This window comes from Alligator mississippiensis, chromosome 14 (genome assembly GCF_030867095.1).
Source record: "Alligator mississippiensis isolate rAllMis1 chromosome 14, rAllMis1, whole genome shotgun sequence".
NCBI classification, from domain to species: Eukaryota; Metazoa; Chordata; order Crocodylia; family Alligatoridae; genus Alligator; species Alligator mississippiensis.
In genome coordinates, this window is record NC_081837.1 from 45832111 (window position 1) to 45855729 (window position 23619).

A 23619-nucleotide genomic window follows, 5' to 3' on the forward strand; every position below is an offset into this window, starting at 1 on the left:
GGACCCATGCACTGTGGAAGTATCTCTGCAGTGTATCCTAATTTGCAATTGTAACTTGGCCATATTTGCAAATACCTTGTAATATAAACCATGGAATGTAACAGCAATATAAAATGCTACTTGCACTGAGACAGGCCACACCACGATTGCTGTAGAAACTACACCATTGATATCTGCAGACTTTTCAGCTGCCTTTTCCTCTAACTAGTGTAACTGCAGATGGTGTTGCTATTTAAATCGACCTCTAGTCCTCTCTGGAATATAACTGAAGTATCTGTCTAGGGTGTGAGGAGGAAAAAGAGTATTTATCTTTTAACAGATTATCTGTTTCTTAATTTTTCTTGTGGTTTCCTTTGCGGGTATTGTGGGGAGGAGTTACTCAAAACATTCACTTCCCTTGCATGTCATTCAGCAGTTCCTGCCCCTGTTACATCTCTTCAGAATATTCTCCTCGTAGTGAAGAGCTCTCCACCCCGCCTGCCCCACACAAGCCTTTTTGGGAACTTATTTCAAGTGTGCAGGTTCCAGGTGTGAGGCAGGACCGGGACAAGGATGGTGTTAATTTACACATGTTCCCTGCTACTGATAAAGAGCAGCAAGGGATTTACATGATAATTCCTTGCTACTGTTTATCTCCTTACTGGTTTGTTGCTGGCTGAGCAGGATACGTTGCCTCATCTTCCCAGTCTGACAGTGAGCTCTTTTGCCTTTTTGACTCTAAACCCAGCTCTGCATGTGTGTGTGCACGCGCAGTTGTGCCAGCATGTCGTGCAGGAGTAGTTGACTCGACTGAACTCGGTTACGACCACCACGGGCTGACAAGTTACATATTTCTGTTAGGATTCTGACTGAGGGACTGCAGCAAGACCCATCTGCTCCTGATTCAACTACAGTTTTTTTGCATTGAGACATTAAGCTCTTCCTACAGAGAAGAAACAAACACACACTAACACCTACTCCACTGACTTGGGCCTCAGTGTGAGGTAAACCTTCACTTCCTTGTCCATTAGTCTTGACAGAAACCCCATGCAGCTTGCACGATGTCACTCTCAATGACTTGGCGGCTGCCTTCAGTGCAGACGCTGACAAGCCATCGACCTTCCCGCGCTGCCGGGTCCTGGGGGCAATGCTAGGCGAGACCTGGCGGGGGGTGGGATTCCCCTCCGCAGGCTCCCAATGTAAAGGAGGTCATCTGCACTCGCTCAGCTGCCTGCGTCAGCGGGCACAGTCGCTCCATGCGAGCGAACATCTGGTGCTAATGGGTATTACGAGTTCTGAGCGAAGGCAGGAACGGCCTAAATCCTGCCGAGGGAGTTTAATCGCGGACCCTCCGCCGCCCCTGCACAAAGCGCCCTGTGCTCTCCGCCTGCAACAGGTGCGGGTGCGCTCGGCGGATGCCCTGGCACGCCCCAGCGCCGGGGGCTCTGCGGGGAGGGTGGGGGGCAGGTCCCGTGTGCGTGTGGAGCAGGACGGGGTACTTTACACCCTGCTTCGAGCACGGCCGCTCCTGTCGGGACGGGGGCACTTGCCAGCAGAGGTCCCCCTTGCTGCAGCCGGGCTGACACGCGCGGCGCGGCGCGGCGCGGCTCTGGCTTGGGTGGGCTGAGCGGGGTCCTCCTGGCGCGGGGACAGACCGCTCTCGCTGGCGCGGGTCAGTCCCGACCCCGCACGCGCCACGTCCGCCCGGCCCGGCCCGGCCCGGCCCGTGCGAGCGTGGCCCTCTCCCGCGGCGGCACGAGTGCGGGAGCCCTCCCTGGCAGCGGCGGGCAGTGCCAGCTGTCTCCTGACACGCTTCACCTTGCCCGCCCCGGTACCCCGCGCACGGCGCCCCGCCGCAGCACCGAGCCTGGCCGGGCACGTGCGGGCGTCCTCCCCGCCGCGCCGCGCCGCGCCGCGCCGGGGGCTCCGGCTCCAGCTGCGGGCGCGCAACGGCGGCGCTGCCCGCGGGCGGATGCGGCCGGAGCCGGAGCGGAGCCCTGCGGGCGGGGAGGCGGGGGCGCCGCTGGCCGGCACGCGGGGCTCGCCCGGGAGGCTCCGCACGGACCCGCGCCCGCCCCGCCCCGCCCCGTCCCGTCTCGTCCCGTCCCGCCGCCCGCGCCCTCACCTGCGGCTCCCGCCGGTCCCGCGGCGCCGAGCGTGGCCGTGGCCGTGGCCGCTGCCGCCGCCGCCGCCGCCGCCTCCTGCAGCGCTCGCCTCGCGGGCTGCGACCTGCCCCGCGCGCCGCCGCGCCGCCGGGTCCTAGCGCCGCGCCCCGCACCGGCCCCGGCACGGCTCCCGCCCCGCCCACGGCCCCGGCCCCGGCCCGCGCCCGCCGCCCCGACACCTGCCTGAGGAGCTCCTTGTGCCGCTGGCCCCTGTCCCGCACGCTGCACCGACGAGGAGCTCCTCCCTTGCCGGGGCTCCGGGCCCCGCTCCTTGAGTGCCCTGCGTGTCCGCGGGGCCGGTGGCCGGCGCTGCACACCCCGGGGCAGGGCGGGAAGGGCCCGGCTGGCCGGGCACGGTCCTTGCGGCACTGCCCGAACCTCCCCGCCCACGTTGCGGTCGGGCTGCCCCACGAGCTCCGCCACTGGCTTCACATCTGGGTCTGTCATGACGGGGAGCGGCGGGGCTGATAGGTTTAGTCTGGGCCGGGGCACGACTTGTTCTGGCATCCGCTGAGCAGCTGCACAGAGGCAAATGGTAGGTGCGTGACCACGGCTGGCATCCCACATGTCTTTGCCTTGTGTTGGGTTGCGCTTGATTTGGGAAGATCAAAAAGAAAAAGCAGAGTGTTACTTCTGTAACATCAGAAGTGGGTTTTTTCACAATATCAGCTTGAATTTACATTATAGTTTCATAGCTTCATAGTTGGTCGGGTCGGATGGGACCCGAGCAGATCCTCAAGTCCGACCCCCTGCCCTGGCAGGAAAGAGCGCTGGGGTCAAACAACCCTGGCGAGGTGATTATTGAGCCTCCTTTTGAAGACCCCCAGGGTAGGAGCCAGCACCACTTCTCTTGGACGTTGGTTCCAGATCCTAGCCGCCCTGGCAGTGAAGTCGCGCCTCCTGACATCTAGTCTGAATCTGCCCTCTGCCAGCTTGTGACCGGTATTTCTTGTCACTCCTGGCAGCGCTCGGGGGAACGGGCACCCCCCAATGCCTGCTGGTCCCCCTGACTAGTTTGTAAACAGCCACTAGATCCCCCCTCAGCCTTCTCTTGTGAAGGCTGAACAGCTTCAGGTCCCATTGCTTCTCCTCGTCGGGCCTGCCCTGCTGCCCCCAGATCATGCGAATGGCCTCCTCTGGACTCGCTCCATGCTGGCCACATCCCTCCTGAAGTGCGGCGCCCAGAACTGGACGCAGTACTCCAGCTGCGGCCTGACCAGTGTCGCACAGAGGGGGAGGATCACCTCCTTGGACCTGCTCAAAAGGAGGCATCTGTGGATGCACGACAAGGTGCGGCTGGCCTTCCTGCCCGTGTCCCGACACTGTCAGCCCGTGTTCATTTTGGCATCAATAATGACTCCAAGATCCTTTTCTGCCTCTGCTCTGATGAGAAGGGAGTTCTCCAGCCTGTAGGTGTGCTGCTGGTTCTTCCTCCCCAGGTGCAGCACCTTGCACTTGTCAGTGCTGAACCCATCCTGTTCTCATCCGCCCACCCCTGGAACCTGTCTAGGTCTGATACCAGCCTATTCCTCCCTTCTAGCGTGCCCACTTCCCCCCACATCTTAGTGTCATCAGCAAATTTGAACGAGGAGCTTTTTACCCCCTTGTCCAAGCCGCTGATGGAGATGTTGAACAGCGCGGGTCTGAGGACTGAGCCCGGGGGACCCCACTGCCCACAGCCCTCCAGGTCGAAAAAGACCCGTCCACCACCACTCTGGGTATGGCCCTCCAGGCAATTGGTGACCCATCTGACTGTGTAGGGGTCGACACCACAATCTCCTAATTTTTTAACGAGAATGAGGTGAGAGACAGTGTCAAAGGCCTTCCTAAAGTCCAGAAAGACTACGTCCACCGCGACACCTGCATCCAAGGATTTTGTGACCTGGTCGTAGAAGGCCACCGGGTTGGTCTGACAGGACCTGCCTCTAATGAGCCCGTGTTGGTTGCCCCTCAGCATGATCCCCCTGCCGGCCCCTCGCAGATGTGCTCCCGGATAATGTTCTCAAAGAGCTTCCCCAGGACCGAGGTAAGACTAACAGGCCTGTAGTTTCCTGGGTCCCCCTTCCTCCCTTTTTTGAAAAGGGAGACCACATTGGTCCTTTTCCAGACCTCTGCCACCTCACCAGAGCACCACGAGTGCTTGTAAAGCCATACCAGGGGTCCCACAATGACCTCTGCTAATTCCCTCAGCACCCTGGGGTGAAGATCGTCAGGACCTGCTGATTTGAACACGTCCAGTCCTTCCAGAAGTTCCCAGACTAGGCCTTCGCTGACCCTGGGCCTGGGTGCGCCCCGCCTGGGTCCGTCGGGGATCCTGGTGGAGGGGATGACCTGGTCTCTGCTTAGAAAAATGGAGGCAAAGAAATTGTTAAATAGGTTAGCTTTGTCATCTGGTGAGACCACCAGATTTTCTAGCATGTCCTGCAGAGGCCCCACGTTATTTGGTACCTTCTTTTTACCCCCTATGTATTTAAAAAAGGATTTCTTGTTATCCTTGATCCGGGTCGCTAGTCCCAGTTCCATCTCCGCCTTGGCCTTCCCGCCCGCCCCAATACAATCCCGAGCAACGGAGGCATAGTCCTCCCTTCCACCGGGTGCACGCCTCCTTTTTAGCTTGGAGACGTTCCTGGATGCCTTTGGTGAGCCATGGGAGCTTCTGAGCACTCTTGCCCCCTTTGATCTGTGTTGGGATTGCCACTCTTTGGGCTTGAAGGATCATCTCCTTCAGGGATGACCACTCTTCTCGGACTCCCAACTCCCCACCCCTCCAGGACCTCAGTGCCTCCCCGACTGGTCTCCTTAGCTCAGTGAAATTGTTCCTCCTGAAGTCTAGGGCTGCTGTCTTCCTGTCACGCAGGTGGTCACCAGGGCATCACCCGTGGCCAGGACCAGGTCTAACAGGGCATTTCCCCTGGTGGGACTGTGCACTTCCTGGGTTAGGTGGAGGTCCTGTATCTCGGCTAGGAACCTACGTGAGCGGTCACACCTGGCTGACTGCTCCTCCCAGCAGATGTCCGGGTAGTTCAGGTCACCCAGGATGACCACGTCCTTTGACTTAACTGCCTCCGCGAGCCGACCTGAACATTCTCGGTCCAGCTCTTCCCCCCGGTTGGGTGGTCTGTAGTAGACCGACCCCCACTGTTAAATCCCTTTCTCCCTGACCCCCTTGTATTCTAACCCAGAGCACTTCAGCTTGCCCCTCCTCTGACCCTGTGCTGCTCGTGGAGGATGTGAATTGTTCTTTGACGTAGAGTGCTACGCCCCCGCCTTTCCTCCCTGTCCTGTCCCTTCTGTACAGCCCATAGCCCTTGATGTTCACCGCCCAGTTGTGCGTTGGATCCCATCACATTTCTGTGAGCCCCGCTATGTCTGGGTTTGTGTTAGCTAGCAGGAGGGCAAGTTCCTCCTGCTTGTTCCCCATACTACAAGCATTAGTATAGAGGCATTTAAGGCCTCCTGAAGGTGTATGCACCGCCCCCTAATCCCAGGACTATCTGGGCCCCTGTCTCTTACCTGGATATGTTTTGTGCTGAAAGATTTATCACTTCCAATTAAGTAAAGGAATTTCCAGAAAGTTGTGATGTAGTGATGATCCTAGTTACCTTGTGTAATGTTGTCTGAAGGCTCCAGTCTTAAACCTATGTGATATGTGATGGGATTTACATTTTTAACTTGCACACGCTTCGCAGAGTGAAGACACTGAGAACGTTTGGCCAAATAGATGTTGACTGGAAGGGTAGAAGGATATTGAATGCGTGATGATCGCACAACTACATCCAGCCCTATTTTACATACAAAGAGGGAAGGGTCGTCTGGTTTAAAGAATATGTACTGAGAGGTAGCTAGTGTGTTACTCTGAAGTTTGGCAGAAGGCGGGGCAGTGTGGCACCTTTATCAACTAACTTGTTCAGAAAGGCATGAGCTTTTGTAAGCAACTGCCTACTTCGTCAGGTGCTACAAAATATGAGACAGTCTCCTTTCATTGAGACATTTTGTATAGCAATGCTTCATAGTCCCTTGTTTATGACACAGTTAGAGAAAACCAGTATCCTACCCATGGATTACAAATAAATGGGTCATGCAAGTCAACTCATTACTGATTGACTGTAGAACTCAGTCTTCTGTAAATATTTTTTAACTGTTTCTGCCACATGGACTCCCAGTGAAATCAATCATGCACAAAGAACTCGGTCAGGAGACAGTCAATCAGCAGGTCAATCCATACTTGCTTTGTTTGTAGTGTGCTGCAGTTCTGACCAAGCGATGCTCGGAAGCTTTCCATATTCGTGCGTTACGTAAATGAGCTATGCTGATCCTGTTCTTTCTTGGCTGGCTGGGATTTTAACGGGTGCAGTAGGAATGCTCTTGTCTCGCTGATGCTTTTTTATAAGGAAACGTCTTCAAGATCCGGCACAAAAGGCATTCGGATGAATACAGGCAGGCTGTTCTCAGCTGTCCGAGTGTGGTGACCTTAAATGAAAATGTGACGCGGGGCAGTGTGAGAGCGTGGAGCAGAGCCTTTACCCGTATCAGTTCTTTGTTGTGCCAGTCTCAGAATAATGAGCATGACAGATCTCTACTGGCCACCAGGAACTGCAGTTAGCACGGGAGCGTACAAAGGCCTGCAGCTCTGGTGAACTTGGTCAGTCCCAGCATTTTATTAGCAGTTGGTGTTAGTCATAGCAATCTGGCAGAGTGGGTTGTTTGGGCCATTCAAATTTGAACTATTCTGTGAAGTTTGCAAGAAACAGGGAGGGCAGTGCAGAGCTGCACTCTCATAAGAGCCCCACGAGGTGCAGAACACATCTTTCCTGTAGCTGGATAGTTTTCTCCAGTGAAGCCTGTTTTTACACAGAGATGCAACGGGATGTTCCTCTTTAGCACTAGTCTGCATCAGTATGCTGCCCAGGCTCTTGCTTGATGTGGCTTTGGTGATCACAGTTTGTTGAAGTTAAAGTTCACTAGAAATGAATTATAGCTCATTTTAATGTGTGGAAAGCCCTTAGGTACTACTTTGTCTGGACCACATGGTGAAATCTTCCCTTTCCTGGCTTAGGCAGCAAACTGGTCGTCAAAGCCCCCACCTTTGTAGGTGTGTTCTTTGTACCAGCTCTTCCTCCTTTGTCCCAGATGAGCCTCTGCTGCCTTCCCTACTGCGCACTCTTCCACCAGTCCCTTCTCTTTGCCATGGTCAAACACCCTCATGACTTGGGGTCGTTTATCCATCCAGGTTGTCTGAAATGCCATCAACATATGCCGGGCACATTCCTTCATTTCTCTCAGTATGCTGAGCTACTAGACACTGAAATGGGTTCCCCGCTTAGTCCAAAAGGTAAAGACTAGGAGCTCAACAAGCCATACTGCGGTGGTGAAGACAGACTCCAGTCCAGCTTCAGGGACCAAAGGTAACTGCCTTGGCAGATGTCAAGCTACACGGGTGATATGCACGCCCCACGGTATGTCCACCAACTCCTCTGTCCTAGGCATGAGGTCTGCATTAGACACTTAGCACTGAATATTCTAGGATCTACCCATAATTCAAGGGCCTGTCTTTCTGGGCTATTTGACAAATAAATCAACCCCCAATTTTAGCACGTCTCCTACTGAGAGGCGTAGTTCCACGTTCACCAGTGAGCAGCAATGCTGGTGCAGTGAGGTTGACTGGAAAACACCTGAGTGTTTGATTGCATCACCTCCTTGATGTCTGCGTGCTGCTCGGGAGCTGGTAATCTGAGAGGACTGCTGGTTTTGGTTGAGAGCCAAATGGAATTCTTTCAAACTGGGTGGCCTTGCTAAGGGACCCCACAATATCCACAGACACCTTCTGAATGGCTCTTCTGGGATGGGCAGCTGCTTCAGGGCTGCTTTCCTCTTATCCTGGGCTTTTCCCACCCCTTGACAGGCTGACCGATATTGCCATACTGACACATTTCATAGATGTCACAGATTTCATAGACATTCGGGCTGAAAGGGACCTTGGATGATCATCGAGTCCAGCCCCCTGCCCAAAGGAAGGGCAGGAAGTCAGCTGGGGTCACAGGATCCCAGCAAGATGAGCATCCAGTTTGCTCTTGAAGGTGTTCAAAGTAAGTTCTCGAACCACCTCCAATGGCAGGCTGTTCCAGACCTTGGGGGCTCGGACAGTAAAGAAATTCTTCCTTGTGTCCAGCCTGAAACGGTCTTGCAGGAGTTTATAACCGGAGGGTCGATTCGGAGAGTTCCGATTTGATTCAGAGAGATTAAAGGGTCCTCTGATTCGATTCGGATTCAGAGTTTCGGTCACTGATACGCAAGCCTGTTACGGCAGTCAAAGAAACCGCGACCCCGAAGCAAACATGAAATTCATCACTCTAAGCACTTCCACATCAATCTTTGCCTGGTGCGTTGAATCACTTGGTGCCCTGAGAGAGGGATGTTGTGAGATGGTAGGTACAGTCCCCTCTGGTAATGCTTTAGGGGGAACCAACCAATTCCTTCCCAATCCCTGCATGTTTGAAACCCAGCTGGTGAATTTTCCATAAAGGGGCCGCTGCAACTACAGTAATCACTGCTTTCTGTTGCCCTCCTCAAGAGAGGTTGTAGTACCAGTGCTAGCTATCATTGTCTGTCTTTTTGAGGAGGGATCAGCCTGGTGCTGGCCCAGGGTGTCCATCCTCCTTGGCTGGAACCTGAGTGGCAGCATCGTGGGGTCCCGGCCCAGGCTAGGGCTCCCTAGGTCCAACAGTAACACTGGCATTCATTCGCTCTACATGCACATGTGGAAGGAGCAGCAGAGCAGCTTCATCCTGGGCATCTTACAGTGGAATAACAATTTAGAAGCTGTTTTTTCAGTTTATCAAAGGTGTCAGGAAGGAAAAGAGAAGGGGTTTGAAACCAGTGGCTAGAGCAGATTGCCAGATCTGCGCGCCTGTCTTCTCATAGTGAAATGCCATGGCATCACTTGCCTCTTCACAGCAGTTAAGCCATTTGTTAAATGGCTAAATGCTCATTGCTAAAAGCCCCCTTCTGAAGAAGTGACTCTGATATTCAGCATCTCATTAGCATCATATTATGCAAGTCCCTTGAAGGCTAATCACTACAGCTTTTCTTCGGCTGTTTATTCTTGTCACAGAGCAATTTCACTCTCAGAACGTTACTTTAATTAAAGAAGATGTGCTGCTCAAGGCTGTTGCATGCTCGGAAAATAACATGTGCAGCCCCACAGACATAGAGGGCATCTGTTCCACCCTAGAGACCAGGTTCGTGCCTCTCCTTTGGTGATGCAAAAAGCTGGATTTTACTCTATGGAACAAAGGTTGCTACCTGGCTGCCATGTTGTTTCGTTTCAATATTACAGCTCCAGTCCCATGCCAATTTATTACTACCCTAGAAGCAGCTCAGGCCCTTGGTTTAGCTACCCTAGAAATTGCTGTGCCTGCAATCTGCTGTCTTGTCACTGGCGGCAGCTAGTTCCAGCTGTTTCAGAGAAAGGTGGAAAACAGGGCAACAGCAGACCATTTATGGAACAGCCGTCTCATATAGGAAGTTTCTCCCTGTTCCCTGCCTGTTATCAAATGGTTTATACTCTAAAACAGGAAGGTTTAAATCTCCTGCTTTTATCAATAGAAATATCTAATCCTTTTTTTCATCCTGCTACCTTTGCATCCTTAATGATACATCAGCAAGAGAGTTACAGTTTCACTTTGCATAGTGTAATCAATTTATTTCTTTTAACAGTTTCAAATTTGCTGCCCTTTAGTTCCATTGAGCTTATTGTTTGTTGTGTTGTCAGAGGATGAAAAGGAGCCGGTATTTACCTTCCTTGTGCTATTCATGCAGTATGCTCAGGCCTCTGTCATGTCCCTTCTCACTCATCTCCTCTCTGGATGGGCCTGATGTTTGCTGACTTGCCGTGTATAGAAGTTTTTTTTTCAAGCTCCCCATTATTCTCGTCACCTGTTTTTGAACTCTTTCTTCCACTGTGTCTGTTTGCCAATGGAATGAGCTGAACTGGACACTGTATTTGGGGTGATGAAGTTCTGCTGGTCTATACTCTAGCAATAGCATATTTTCAGTATATTTTATCTCACTCCAAATTGTTTTCTTTGGCAAATAAATAGAATAGTCTTTATTTCATGATGAGTAACTCATGGTCTCCAGCAGGCTGTGCAGCTGTAATTCAACAGTTTGAGTCTGGTTTCATACTCGGGAAAGTAATTGCTACGCGGTGCCAAAATAATTTACTCTTCATCATTTAATCCAAGATTTAATACATCTTTAGATTACTTAAGGGAAGAGCCAGGTACAAGTCCCACTATAGCTATAAAGGTGTTTACAAAACTGTCAGAAGCACATGGCCAAAGAAATAAGGCAGTGATGTCTGAGGCAGTACAGACAGAACAGAGAGGGCACCGATGCGGTATTTCCAGTGTGTCCCCAGTACTGCTCTTTGCAATGTTGCTATGCCTTGAAACATCCCATGGTGTGGAACAGGACAGCTCTTGGGAGCTGGGGAGAATAAGGTGGGACCTTTAAGAAGCCAGAGCCTGCAGCCTTGATGCAAAGGCAGTGCATGTGCCAGTTCACGGGAGCTTCTGGGGCCGAAGTGTGGCACCAGCAGAGGCTGTCTCCTGAACCGAGCTGAGTGAATGCATGCGAGGTTGAAGATGCTGTCTGATTATATTCCCAGTCCATGCCAGAATACAGAGCAGGCCTGGAGCTTGCCTGAAAGGGGGCACGTGTGTCGGGTAATAAGGCTGTCTGAACAGCTTTCCTGCTGGGGTGGATAGTGTCACATGGCTCTGCTACACCCAGCTCCTTTGCAGGCTGCCAGTAGGGCCCAGGAAGCGCATGCTAACTTGTTGTCAGTGCCGAACAGGGGAGCTGGTGCCAGGCACTGTGGCAGATCATTCTCATCCCTGGTCCCTCAACCTGGAACCAGCTCCCAGCCGAGGGACTCCTGGAAGACAGGTCCCAGCTTTGCCACCATCTCTAGCGGGGGAAGGCTCCAAGAAAGGTGCTTGTGAATAAAGCAGACAAGGTTCCTTGGGTGAATAAAGCATGCCCTTTCCTGGGAGTCTACATACAAAGCCCTATCTGTGCTACTGCTCAGTAGAGGTCATCGGTGGGACAAGCCATGGACAGAGCAGCAGACCTGGCTTTCAGGACATATGCATAGTGAATGGGCTCTGTGCTATAGAGCCAGGGCACCCATCTGCATAACCCATGTGCAATACACATCCAAGCACAGGTTTGCTACTTGTAGCTTTAGGATCTTTCCAAAACGTTCTTTGCGTGCACAGTAGAAATCCACACCAGTCTGGTTTAGGAGAATGAAGGGTTTACTCCAGGGCACAGCATGCAGTGTTTGCAGATGATTGGGCAGCACAGTCTAGCACAGATCATGCCTTTTTATGGGGACATTCCTGCTCCAAAGAAAGCAAATTCTGAAACACATTGTCTTAGTTAAAGCTTGAATGTGTTTTGATATTCCTAGCAGCAGCTTTACATAATGAAGCCATGTCATGGCTGCCCAACAGAAATGTGCTCTAGACACTGGGAACACGTGGGGAGAAATGAGAGATGTTATGTGCACACGATTACATATATGGCTTGCACAGTATTTTAGTCCAGGAATTAAAAGGTTATTTGTCTCGCAGGACATGGGCACAAACTTAGTAAAATAACCATCTATGTGTTCACCGTCATAGCATACTGCAGTGGTGCCCATATTAAGTGCTGAGAATAGTGCTAGTTTCAGGGCTCTGTGGAAGACTGGAACAGAAATTAATAGCTTATTTTCAGCTCCTATGAAATATTGTTAATTTAATTTGTGCTTGATGATATTCATTATCTGAAACATCTAAGGTCTGTGGAAAGATCTGGGATGCTCTGAATATAGAGGTTCCTATTTCTATAACTGGGCGTTTCTGAGTGTGCCTCCAGTAGGCAGACACCCATAGCTTTGCAGGAAACAGGAAGGTTGGCACCATGCAGAAAATCTCGCCTTGATTTGCACAACCCTGCAATGCACACAAAAGACCACAGCGTAGTAGTCCTCAGAGACGTTGTTATCTCTCATCTGTACCAAGCAGAGCAGGCAGTGGTTGTTCTTTTTACTTCCTGTATCCTCCGAGCGCAGTGATTCTCAACCAGGGTGGTTTGGCACTGGGGTGCCCTACGATCCTTTCAAGGGTGTGGCAGGGTGTCGCATGTTGTGAGTACTGTTGGGTTTACAGACATGATGCATAAGATAAACCCAGAGATTTCAAATAGAAATCCATAGTGTCAAAAATACTCTGATCTGCTGTGGTCTTTCCGAGTTCCTCGCAATGGAAGAATTGCTTTAGTATTTTTCTATAGTTTAAAAAAACAAGTGAAAACTAAGCTCATTTCCAGCTATTTCCCCTTTCACAGACGGCCTCTTTTTTACCTTGAATCACTACCTCTGCAGTATCTCCCCTACTTATCTTTGGCCTTCCCCACTGCTTTTACCCACATCTGTTCCCTGCTTTTCCTTTTGTCTTTCTAATTTCCACCTGTTTACATTCTCACTGACATCCTGCTGCACTTCTTGCTTCTCTCGTTCCTTGGAGTCGCAGAACAGCAGAGACTCGCTAAGTCTGAAGAAGGGTGACTGCTCCCAAAAGCTTGCTAAGAACCGTTTTTTCCAACTACTCAGTTGGTCTAATAAAAGATATCACATCTAGCCAAAGAACCTTGCCTGAAAACTAAGCTGGTATTTTCCAGGGAGGTGCCTCAAGTCTATCCAAGAGTGCATTGAATAAAAAAAGGTGGAGAATCACTGCTGTAGCAGGAAACTAATAAGTTTAAGCTTTTCATTGTCCTGACCAAGTGAGAGATGTTTGAGGTACTCATTGCAGAGCCAAAGACAGAGAAGTGTTCGTGTAGAAAACAAAGTGGAAAACATTGTTTAAAACAATGTTCATGGTTATTTTTTATGCTCATTGCAATACAAATAATTCTAGAACATGTCCTATTTTCTGCAAAGTGGATTTTTTTTTTTTTTTGGACAGAGCACGAAAGTGAATTCTGAACCTTAGATAATAGAGATTCTTTGCTGAAAATCTGGAGGGAAATGTAAATTTGTGAAAAAATGGAGGTTTATAAAACAGCTGGCAGATTCAGGCCCTATTTATCTGAACAAATTATATCAAGTTTAAGAAAACTAACCTGAAAAATCAGAATAAGAAGTGGCTCCAGCGCTGTGGCCAGGCTTCACCTGGCTTTTTAACAAACCCGTGTCTGCTAGTGGGGTCCAAGTCCAGGCAGCAGTATGCTACAAGGCGTTGTAGAAGAATCTATGTCAGAGATTCATGGATTCATAGATGTTAGGGTCGGAAGGGACCTCAATAGATCATCGAGTCCGACCCCCTGCATAAGCAGGAAAGAGTGCTGGGTCTAGGTGACCCCAGCTAGATACTTGTCTAACCTCCTCTTGAAGACCCCCAGGGTAGGGGAGAGCACCACCTCCCTTGGGAGCCCGTTCCAGACCTTGGCCACTCGAACTGTGAAGAAGTTCTTCCTAATGTCCAGTCTAAATCTGCTCTCTGCTAGCTTGTGGCCACTATTTCTTGTAACCCCCGGGGGCGCCTTGGTGAGTAAAGCCTCACCAATTCCCTTCTGTGCCCCCGTGATGAACTTATAGGCAGTCACAAGGTCGCCTCTCAACCTTCTCTTGCGGAGGCTGAAAAGGTCCAGTTTCTCTAGTCTCTCCTCGTAGGGCTTGGTCTGCAGGCCCTTGACCATACGAGTTGCCCTTCGCTGGACCCTCTCCAGGTTATCCGCATCCTTGTTGAAGTGTGGCGCCCAGAATTGCACGCAGTACTCCAACTGCGGTCTGACCAACGCCCTATAGAGGGGAAGTATCACCTCCCTGGACCTATTTGTCATGCATCTGCTGATGCACGATAAAGTGCCATTGGCTTTTCTGATGGCTTCGTCACACTGCCGGCTCATGTTCATCTCGGAGTCCACTAGGACTCCAAGATCCCTTTCCACCTCCGTGCCACCCAGCAGGTCATTCCCTAGGCTGTAGGTGTGCTGGACATTTTTCCTCCCTAGGTGCAGCACTTTGCATTTCTCCTTGTTGAACTGCATCCTGTTGTTTTCTGCCCACTTGTCCAACCTGTCCAGGTCTGCCTGCAGCTGTTCCCTGCCCTCCGGCGTGTCCACTTCTCCCCATAGCTTTGTGTCATCTGCAAACTTGGACAGAGTACACTTCACTCCCTCGTCCAAGTCGCTGATGAAGACATTAAAGAGTATCGGTCCAAGGACCGAGCCCTGCGGGACCCCACTGCCCACACCCTTCCAGGTCGAGACCGACCCATCTAGCACGACTCTCTGGGTGCGACCCTCCAGCCAATTCGCCACCCGCCGGACTGTGCAGTCATCCACGTCACAGCCTCTTAACTTGTTCACCAGTATGGGGTGGGATACCGTATCGAAGGCCTTCCTGAAGTCTAAGTATACGACATCCACCCCTCCTCCTGTGTCCAGGCGTTTCGTAACCTGGTCATAGAAAGAGACTAGATTGGTCAGGCACGATCTGCCCGCCACAAACCCGTGCTGGTTTCCCCTCAGCATAATTTGTCCTGCCGGGCTCTCACAAATGTGAGCCTTGATAATTTTTTCAAAGACTTTACCAAGGATGGAGGTGAGACTGACTGGCCTATAGTTGCCCGGGTCCTCCTTCCTCCCCTTTTTGAAAATGGGGACCACGTTAGCCCTTTTCCAGTCCTCCGGGACTTGGCCCGTGCGCCACGAGCGTTCGAATATTCCCGCCAGTGGCTATGCAATGACGTCGGCCAGTGCCTTCAGCACCCTCGGATGGAGCTCGTCCGGGCCTGCCGACTTAAAGGCATCCGGTTCTTCCAAGTGACTCTGCACCGTCTCAGGATCTACGCATGGAAGTCTGGTGCCTTGCTGCTGCCTCTCTACAGCCCCAGAGAGAGACTTGTCGTGCCCCTCGCTTAGGAACACAGAGGCAAAGAACTCGTTGAGGAGTTCAGCCTTGTCCCCTCTGTCCGTCACCAATTGCTTCTGCCCATTTAGCAGCGGTCCTATTCCTCCCTGGGCCTTCCTTTTACTCCCTATATATCTAAAAAACAATTTCTTGTTGTCTTTTACTTGGGTTGCCATCCTCTGCTCCATGGTAGCTTTGGCCCGTCTAACTGCCTCCCTACAAGCACTAGCAGAGGAGGTATATTCATCTTTGGTGATCTCTCCCTGTTTCTACTTTTTATGTGCTCCCCTTTTGGCCCGTAGGCTGCCCTGGATTTCTCTGGTCAGCCAGGGAATCCTCCTGGTCCCTTTCCCTCTTTTACCTCGCTCGGGGATCGTCTCACTTTGTGCCCGAAGGATCGTTTCCTTAAGGCACAGCCCCCTTCTTGGGCTCCCATCATTTCAAAACTCCTACTCTGCAGTGCGTCCTTGACTAATCGCCTGAGTGCATTGAGATCAGCTTTCCTAAGCTCTAGTACTTTCACCCTACTAGTTACCTTACCCACTCGACGTCTTATGGTGAATTCTATTATTAGGTGATCACTGTCCCCCAGATGGCTACCGATCTGTAGGTCCCCTACCATGTCCTTCTGACTTGTCGCGCAGGCCACAGCAAACAGTGCCTTTGTTTAATGGGCAGAAGTTCAAACGGATCAGGGAAAGCATTCTGATGAAAGCAAGTCGGGGTAGGAAGTAGCTGACTTTTTGTTAGGCTGCCTGGAGACAGTCCCTTAGAGGCTGGCAAGAGAGGAGCTGGGTCTGGCTGTGAAAGGAGCAGCATGGGCTTTTATTGCTTCTGCTCCCCTCAGCGCTTTTCTGGATCTTGTTTTGTGTCCCTGTTGAATCGTGTAGCGGTTCTTTGCACAATACAGTAGTGCGTGGGCTCTCAGGACTTGGACAAGGAAAGGACCTAATGAGATATTGAGAATCCCTGGTGACTTTGACACTTGACAATTGTATCCCTTGTGCTGCAGGGACCACATATCACTGGGAGGGGAGGATGGGCCCACTGGAAGCATCCTTCTCACTAGAAGGATGCTTCCCTGGAGCTTGGGAGACCCAGGGCTCATGCCCTACCCTGCCACAACATCCTGTGCATCCTGTCTGGGCTTGAGCTAGTCACTTAGGGCCAGAGCAGTGCCAAGCTTCATGGACAGCATTGCAAGTATATTGTTGATGAGCTGTTCACTAGCTTCTCTAGGTCCCTTGCTTCACCTTCCCAAGGCCTTTATATATGGTTCAATTTTTCTCCCAACTTTATCAGCTATACTTTTCCATAAAGTCCTCTCTTTGGTGTCTTCTGGTGCTTTATTGTGCCGTCAGTTTTTAGGCAGCATTTCTGGTTTCAGTGGGGATTTGTACTTTGAAACTAATGGTCAGACACATCCCCATATTTCTAATCTCTTACGAATGCAATGCGAATGATAAGCAATCATACTCTAAGAGACCTTAGTAATTCAGCTGCCCCCTCTTCTTCCCTCCCTCCCCCTCCACCCCCTTGCCATCAAGTGTTTTGTGGATATGAATGAGTTACGGTGTGGAAAAAAGCACAACATGCTTGTTTCAAAATGTACTGGGTGGACAAGGAAGGCTACATTACCGGCCGCTCGGAAGCTGAAGTCAGTATCTCGCTAGCATACGTCTGGATGAGAATAGATCCTGCAGTGACAGCAGAGACAGGGAGTTGCAAGATGCGAGACATCGGTGACGCTGAAAGCAATGAGCTGGAAAAAGGATCTTTGCCCCCCTTTTGTTCTCTCGACATCGTGACTGTGACCTTAGCGGTTTCCAATTCAGTAACTCTGGGAGTTTCATCACCATGCTTTTTATTTCCTCTTGTGGGCCCTGATTTTGAGAGATGATGAATTCCTGCAATTTGGGTTGGGCCTCTAACAAACTTTTTTTGCATCTAAACTGACTCCATCTAAAGAAGTTTTCATTGGTCTTAGCTTGAAGGGACCTGGGAGCATGATTCTGCAAGCAGTTTCAGGAAAAACTCCCTGTTTTGTCCAGCTATTGTCAGGAGACCAGAGTGGGATTTGTAAATCCATTCCGCAAACAAATGTGTTAGTTGATAGTTTCTGTCTAACTGATCAGGATGCAAGTGTTTTGGGGGTCAAGCCTGTGCTGCTGCAGGACAAGTGAAGCAGCATGGAAGACAAGGAAGGGTTTGCTGGAAGAAATCTGACGCTGCGTCTTTCAGGTGACTGGCACCGTTTGATTCTTGGAGTTAGAAAACTGTATAGGGCCTTTCTGCTTGACTGCATCCCCCTTCCTGCTTGGACTAGATGACCCAAGAGGTCTCTTCCAGGCCTGTCAGCTGTGATTAAAGCAGATCAGTTTATAAACTGGAATAACACCATTGAAAAGGAGCACATCCAAACTCATGCTTATTCTGCAGCTGGTACAGCTGCCATCTGGAAATACACTCATTCTGCTCCATGCAACTCTGCAATAGATGTGGCAGCAAGGGCCCTGAACGCCATGCTGAGCCACAGAGGAAGGAGGGGAGGCTGCTAGGTTGGCTGTTTCTCTGGTCCTCTGCCCATTGTGACCATTCTTTTCTTCTTCATAGGAGGCCTTGCTGAGAACATGGATGGAGAGGAGCAAAGAACTGGCCAGCAGCTCCTGGAAGCAGCCTGTGTCTGTGCACACGACAGGTGTTGTGTAGGAAAAGACACAAAGGTTGTGCTGCTTCAGGGCCTTTAATTCTCCTCCTCTGGTTTGCCTTCCTCTCTCCTGCACCATCAGGGCTTAGGAAGCAATGCAGTGCTTAGCTAGGCACTGTTGCTCCCATGGGATGCTGCCGTGGCTGGCTCAGGACCGCAGAGCAGAGCACCCGTGCAGTGACGTACCGGCTGGGCAGCGTTGAGGACTTGGCTAGCCACAGATTCTTGGCGCTCTGTGCCTGCCTTTCTTGGCACCAACCCCTTTCCCTGCCACACCTCTTTTAAGCACTGCCTAGGTGGAACGGGCACCTGATTCACGTTTCTTACCCTGCCGCGTGTGGTGTTTTGTTCCGCTACATCACGCTGGAAAGATACCTTTGCGTTCTGAAGTCTTCTGCTAGCAATACCATTCCCTCCTTGGTCTTTCCTCTCAGCATGTCTACATACAGGTTTAGAAGAGATTTCCATTGCATTTATCACTCCATAACCTGTTCTAAAATGTGCAGCAGTCCAAACATGAGCTGTCAGACTGGTAGAGTCATCCTGCCTGGAAAGTAACCTAAAAGTTACAAGAGTTTCTATATTAAGAGCAGAGCTCAGACTTATAAATTTCATGCTGTAAACAGGCTTAAATTCTCCCTATAAAGAATACCCAGGACCTCTTGGTTTTGCTATAAATGTGATAACAGTCTTCTATGATAAAATCAACTCTGTCACTTTTCACAACTTGAATCTAAAAGTAAATATAACAGTAGGAAAAAATATTTTCCGTAGAAAACGTTACAGAGTAGATGGAAAAACCCAGTCCCCAGCTCTTAAGGGCATAGGATGATCTCTTGATACCACACAATAGACTGTCTTAGTAGAAAAAAGTCACTGTGTCATGTCAAGGTGACTTATCCAATACCACCTCTCTGTGACAGCCACACACTTGGCTTTGTGCATTTGCCGTTATAAATGATACAAGGACTTAACGAAGAGTGTGGGGATGCTCTCAGAAGCAAGACATGTCTGCAGTGTGATCTAGTTTGACCTTAAGCCAGAGTCTTCCTTTATCCTCAGCTTTGCATCACGATACACTGTCATCATTTTGAAAGCAAACAACTGTTTGCTCACTGATCTCTTCCCCAGCCTGGCTAGCACCAGTTCCTACATGCTTCGGGAATGCATGACCCATCTGTCAGCAGTGATGCAGTGTGATCCAGCTCATGCCTGGTCATGCAACATGCAGGTTTCTACAACTTCTAAGCAGAAGTGCCATATGGCACTTGCACCAGATCTGTGCCGGACTGAGGAGCTGGTCTCATGCCAGCCTCTGAGCACTGAGCTCCATACTCATCCTGCCCATTCTTCTATTGGGCAAAGGAGGGGCTCTGGAGCCACAGATGAGTGATTCTGGATGTTCACCCTAGTCGTCATTTCTGCGTGTCACAGAACCGCCGCACGCTGTCAGTGATGCCAAAATTTGCTTAGGACTAGACCTTGTCATAGTGCTGGAGGGGTGAGGTGCCGAGTATAAAGAGCCTGGGCTTACGTTGTCCTTTTACTCTTGTGCTGATCCTACTAATCCAGTACTTGTCATGGGCCCTAAATCCCCTCTTTACTTCTTAGCAATGAAGCGCCCACTAGACTGAGCATAATGTGAAAAGTTCACTTTCCTTATCTGTCTCTCTATTCGCTACTTGATGTAAGAGTAGCTGCAAGCAAGACGTACACAATTCTGCCCAACATATCACTGCTTGCCTGCAATCGACTCTGCACTGAGGCATATGTTGCATTTCAAAGCTTTCTATCTGAAGTTCAACAGAGAGAACGAGGCTTAGATCACGTGCTGTCAATTGGGAGCAAATTTTACTTGTGAACAGAAGTGCCACAGAAAGGCAATGGGCACTCCTGTGCCTGGTACTCCTGTGCCTGGGGTTTGCCCGAGATAACTGAATGGAAGGCCGTGCTGTCAGACATGAACAATGGGCAAGGATCCAAATGACAGACAATTGCCCCACTTTGCTAAGCGGTATCTGTGATAATCGACTGTGAGTTTGTCAGGCCCCCCAAACCTGCTAGACACTTTTAACCTGCTTGCTGGGAACAAGCAGTACTCTCTTTCCCACTGGTTTTCTTTTCATATTCTCCTTCCTACCAAGAAGGCTTTAGTGAAAAGGAGGGGGAAGAACCTTCTTTCCAGAGGCAAATTTGCAATAAGAATCTTTGCATCTATTTTTGTCCAATACCAGCTGGCTAGAAATCAAGAATCTGATTTTTCCCACTATAACTTTTTTTTGTTTCGTACTTTAGCTGACTCTCTGAGAGCACAGAGCTTGAAACCAAGTCTGAACCACAAAATTCAATTAAAATATGAGGAATAAACAGAGTCAAAATGTCACTGGGTTCCATGAATTATTCCATCACCTACAATTCACAGAGCTTGCCCCAGCTTATGAAATGCATTTGGCGGAGTTGGACAACTGGTGAGAAGTGGAACAAGACTAATTACGGATTCCTTGTTGATTAGAGAATTGGTGCTTCCCAGCCAATAGTAGAAAGTGGTCTCAGTAGCGTGAGCCCTTTCTCCGCTCACATGCAAATACCTTTCATGACATGAATTAGTTCAGGAGTCTGGCCTGATTTGGTCACTCACTACAGTCCTACCATACATTTAAATATTGATGCTTGAAATCAGCACAATACAGCACAGATCCCAAACTCTGCAACCATATGGTTTACAAGCGTTGTATCTGCCCAGCAAATAATTCATACGCTTCCAACATGATTCTTAATCAGCTGTGGAACCAAATTACATATTTATCTAAGAAGTTTGTACTTCTGCTGTCTGAATTAGAGCAGTCCGAGCCCCAAAATTGGAATCAGCAGTAGCTTCCACCTCTGTTCTGCCACTCGAAACATGACAGCAGCATCTCTGTTGCATGTCAAGGTTCCTAAGTGTCAATCTCAGTGATAGTGAATCCAATGAAAGCATTTGATTGAGATATTTATTGTTTTTCTTAGAATTGGCTTCAGGAGTAGAAGTTTATTTTCTATTGGAAGAGACTGCAACTCTCTACCTTGAAGATGTGGGAAGTTTTTGCAGTGGGGAGACCTTGCTCAAAATGTGAAGGCTTTAATTGATTATCCTAACACTGTTTATGGGCTGAAAAGTCCTTCCAAGCAATATAAGCTTGGAAAGGAGGTCCCATAAATGAGGAATCGTTCCAATTGCAGAATGGCCAGATCATGTAAAGTGCAAGCCCTTTTGCTGCCTCAGTCAAAAACAAAAACAAAAAGCCCATAAAAATGCAACCAGATATTCTGCGGCTCCAGAATACACGTGATGCACTGGCTGGTTGACTTGGCAGATTCAGAAGTTGAACGTCCTACCCCCTGGAACATGTACGTCTCTGGATAGTTGATGGCTCTTGGGGTAGAGCACAACTTGGAATAACATTTTCATCACAATGCGTGTTTTGCATTAATATCACAAATAGTTCTGTGTCTTCATTCCCAGCTGTAAAGTATGTTCCCTTTGCACATATATATATATATTTTAACTGGATTTGTGCTGCTGACATTGAAACAGTTTTGGAGGGGGAGCCTATGAGAAGTCTGGGGTAAGAAAAGGGTCCTAACAACAGTTCAGTACCTGCCTCGGCACTCCAGAGTATCATGTCATGTACGCTACTGAAAGTTTCACAAGTGCCCTGATATCATGGTGACGAGCACAATGCAAATGTCTCGATAGGGAAATGGGTGCACGGATGTAATCAAGGTTTGACACTTGAGCTGGTCTTAGCTTCCTAAACACTTAACATATTCTCTCTCACTGCAACTACCAGAACCCATAAACATGTCTTCCTGTTCTTTAGTTCTTAGGATATATTTATTTCTGTAGGGGAGAGAAGAAGACAGAAAATCCTCTGAACTGTAGCCACAGAAGCTGATCCACCAGTGAGCAGGCACTAAGCCAACTGAACGTATGGGCATAAGTGAAGGCAGCCAAGGAGCCAGATGTATCGTGTCAAGTTTATGAGGACAGTTTTCCCAGCCAGTAAAATCCGGACTGTTGTCTGCACTGTCATAACCTTCCTGTGGTTAAATGGATGTGAAGCAGATAATCTAGCGTTCAATGGGAGTAACGCTGATACAACCCCAAAACATAACTTCTGTGGCCACAGAAGATGATCTTTCCAATTCAGCAGAAAGTTTTGGTTTGAGGATTGCTCAAGAGGTCATCTTTTATATGCTGGTTGTATGTGAATAAAAATTTAGGTCTTGAATGTACAGTGTGTGTTTCCACTAGTCTTGAAAGGAAATTCACAGCTTGTCCCAAAGCAGCCACTCTTCAGTAGACCCTCCTGAGCAGACAGGTGTAGCTTACCTCTAAATATGAATTGTGGACCTGGTCCCTAATCAATATAGCTTCAAACACAGCGAATCCCACAGTGCTGCACTTTCCCATGCAGACAAAAGGCTAATTATTGCGCTGCCTGATGTTGCATCGTGAAAAAGCAAACTTGAGGAGGAGCTGGGTGTCAGCCAATTGCCGGATTCTGAGGTAGGCCTAGTTCAGGAATTTCGCAGACTCGGCACGTGTGAATGAGAGAGAGAGGACTCAAAGGCTGATGGAGTTGAAGTGACTCGGGCACTGGCAACAGTGGTATTGCAACAGGGAGGAACAAAAAGCGGTTCAAACCCATCTAAAAGTAGGTGATACTTCCTCCATGTGAGTCCGTGCAGGCCAACACCACAAACAAAAAGGCCAACACTGCAGTCACTGGAGAAGGCATTGGCAAATCTAATACCATCTTGCTGCATCCCTTTATTACTGCGTCAGGTCACAGGGCATGCCAAATATGATCCTTTCAGGCTTGCTGTCAAACCTTGAACTTGACACCTTGCAGTAGAAAGCATGATACCCTTCCTATCCAGCCAGCTTTTTAAGCAAATAAGATGGTGTGAAAATGTATGAATCATGTGAAAGTCCAATTCTTGATGTGGACTAATAATATGAATTCCATGTTGTTCTACAAAGACCGATATTCTCTTTTCTATCTTTGCTAATGGAATGAAGATATTTAATATATTGATGGCTGTTTAACATTAAATCTATACCATAAAGCAACAAAGAAAGGAAATTCAAAGCTATTCTTGGCACTGTCCTCCCCTGTTCCTGTGTCCTTCTGTGAGAACATGCATAAGGGATATGGGAACATTAGGTAATTTCAAACATATATTTATGAAAGAAAAAACACAAAGGGCCAGCTATTACCATTATGTCTAGCTTCTATTTTAAAAAGAGTAAATATTTTTACCATTGGTATGTCTAAAAAAAATCCAAACAAACTGTTTGCCTTGTGAAAACAGATCAAAGTATGCATTGCTTGTTGAGACTTGTCAGTGTTGTCCTTTTAGAAAAGGATTCTTGATAGCGTTCTTGTTACAACTTCTGAATGAAACACCATAGCACTGGGGCTCTCGCTCCTGAATTCTGGATTTGAAAGTCCACGGCTCTTTTTATTTTTTCCAGAGCTAGCATCCTAGCACGGTGACAACTTGGGTAACCCAACTTAACACATTTACTACTTAGGACAAAGTGGCGCTCCCTTCTCAATCATGGAGTCCAACATCACAACGAGAAATGGTCACTCGCTCAAATGATAGCAGAAATGTGACTGAAGGAAACAGCCTGTCAGTACAGGAGCCCCTAACACCATGTACACCTGGGACCACTGTGGCAGGACCTGCAAGTCTAACATTGGTCTTTACAGCCACGAGAGAAAATGCACCACCAGTCAGTGGAATAGCTGCCG

General features: G+C 49.3%; 1 protein-coding gene and 1 long non-coding RNA gene across 3 annotated transcripts in view; one reads left to right on the forward strand and one right to left on the reverse strand.

Moving 5' to 3' along the window:
* Positions 1-2184, reverse strand: part of NGF (nerve growth factor) — a 39847-nt gene extending 37663 nt beyond the window's left edge. The window contains exon 1 of one of the 2 annotated variants that reach the window (XM_059716997.1): positions 2105-2184. The gene's annotated coding sequence lies outside the window, so the exon portion shown is untranslated. The remainder of the gene's footprint in view (positions 1-2104) is intronic. The other variant, XM_059716998.1, reaches the window with a different exon arrangement.
* LOC132244712 (uncharacterized) overlaps positions 1-23619 on the forward strand; it is a 57751-nt gene that overhangs the window by 1456 nt on the left and 32676 nt on the right. The gene's annotated exons all lie outside the window — the stretch shown is intronic.